Here is a 2408-nt window from a genome sequence, read left to right on the forward strand (position 1 = left end):
ATTTCTGTGGTGTCAGTTGAAATGTGTCTCCTTTCATTTATAATTTTATTTATTTTATTCTTCTCTTCTATCTTCATTTCTTGGTTAGTCTAGCTATTGAGATGATCATGTAATTTTTATTCCTCATTTTGTTGATGTGGTGTATCACATTGATTGATTTGCAGATGTTGAACCATTCCTGCGTCCCTGGTATAAATCCCATTTGACTATGGTGTATGATCCCTTTAAGGTATTGCTGTATTCTGTCTGCCAATATTTGGTTGAGGATTTTTGCATCTATGTTTGTCTGTAATATTGGCCTATAATTTCCCTTCTTTGTGTTGTCCTTGTCTGGTTTTGGTATCAGGGTGATGTTGGCCTCATAGAATGGGTGAGGAAGCATTCTATTTTCGTCAATTTTTTGGAATAGTTGGAGAAGGATAGGTATTAAATCTTCTTTGAATGTTTGGTAGAATTCTCCAGAGAAGCTGTCTGGTCCTGGACTTTTGTTTGGGGGAGGTTTTTGATTACTGTTTCAATCTCTTTACTTGTGATCGGTCTATTCAAATACTTTATTTCTTCTTGATTCAGTTTTGGGAGATTGTCTAAGAATTTATCCATTTCTTCTAGGTTATCCAATTTGTAGGCATATAGTTTTTTATAGTATTCTGTTGTAATTCTTTGTATTTCTGTGGTCTCTGTTCTAATTTCTCCTCTTTCATTTCCCATTTTATTTATTTGCACCTTCTCTTTTATTCTTAGTGCATCTGGCTAAGGGTTTGTGTATTTTGTTTATCTTCTCGAAGAACCAGCTCTTACTTTCTTTGATCCTTTCTACTATTTTTATCATTTCAATTTAATGTATTTCTGGTCTAATATTTATTATTTCTCTCTTGCTTACTTTGGGCTTTGTTTGATCTTCTTTTTCTCATTCTGTTAGTTGTACTTTAAGATAACTCATTTGAGATTTTTCTTGCTTGTTGAGGTGGGCTTGTATTGCTACAAATTTCCCTCTGAGAACCACTCTTGCAGCATCCCATAACTGTTGATATCTCGTATTTTCATTTTCACTTGTCTCCAGGTACTTTTTGATTTCTTCATTGATCCAATGGTTGTTTAGTCACATGTTGTTTAGTCTCCACGTGTTTGTTACTTTCCCAGCTGTCTTCTTGTAGTCGATTTCTAGTTTCATAATGCTGTGTCAGAAAAGATTCATGATATGATTTCAATCTTCTTAAATTTATCAAGGCTTGCCTTGTTTCCCAACATATGGTCTATCTTTGAAAATGTTCCATGTGCATTTGAGAAGAATGTGTATTCTGCTGCTTTTGAATGGACTGTTCTATACATATCTATTAAGTCCATCTGATCTAGTGTTTCATTTAAATCCACTATTTCCTTGTTTACTTCTGTCTGGATGATCTATTCATTGATGTAACTGATGTGTTGAGGTCCCTTATTATTATTATGTTGCTTTTAATCTCTCCCTTTAGGTCTGTTAATAGTTGCTTCATATACTTTGGTGCTCCTGTGTTAGGTGCATATATATTCTTAAATGTTATGTCCTCTTGGTGGAAAGTACTTCTTATCATTATATACTGCCCCTCTTTGTCTCTCATTGTCTTTTTTATCTTGAAGTCAGCTTTGTCTGATATAAGTATGGTGACACCTGCTTTCTTTTGCTTGCCATTTGCTTGCAGTATCATCTTCCATCCCTTCACTCTAGCCTGTGTTTGTCTTTAGAGCTGAGATTTGATTTCTGGAGGAAGCATATTGTTAGGTCTTGTTTTTCAGTCTATCCAGCCACTTTGTGTCTTTTGACTGGAGAATTCAATCCATTTACGTTTAGAGTGATTATTGATATATGAGGGCTTAGTACTGCCAGTTTATTTCTTGTTTTCTGGTTGTTCTATATTTGCATTGTTTCTCTTCCCTTGTATTTCTGACTGCCATTTCAGTTTGTTGATTCTCTATGATGGTTTTATCTTCTGAGTTATTGTTGTCAAAAATTATTCTGTTTTGGACTGTGAGTTTGTGACTAAATTGAAGTGTTTATAGTTATTTTTAATACTTTCCTTCCCTTTATCTTTTATGTTATAATTAAGTGTTTGCTAACTTGTTCTGATAGAGAGCTACAATGTTCTGATTTTGTCTATGTATCTCCTTGCTCAAAGCTTTGTGAACCTTTGCCATTTTATTTTAGGTATGAAGGCTTCCTTCATTATTTCTTTTATGGGAGCTCTTGTGGTGATGAACTCCCTCAGTTTTTGTTTATCTGGGAGATCTTCTATTTCTCCATTGTATCTGAAGGACACTTTTGTTGGGTAGGGTATTCCTGGCTGAAAGTTTTTGTCTTTCAGTATTTTGAATATATCATTCCATTCTCTCCTAGCCTGTAAACTTTTTGCTGAGAAATGTGCTGAAAGCCT

This window comes from Equus caballus, chromosome 1 (genome assembly GCF_041296265.1).
Source record: "Equus caballus isolate H_3958 breed thoroughbred chromosome 1, TB-T2T, whole genome shotgun sequence".
Lineage (NCBI taxonomy): Eukaryota > Metazoa > Chordata > Mammalia > Perissodactyla > Equidae > Equus > Equus caballus.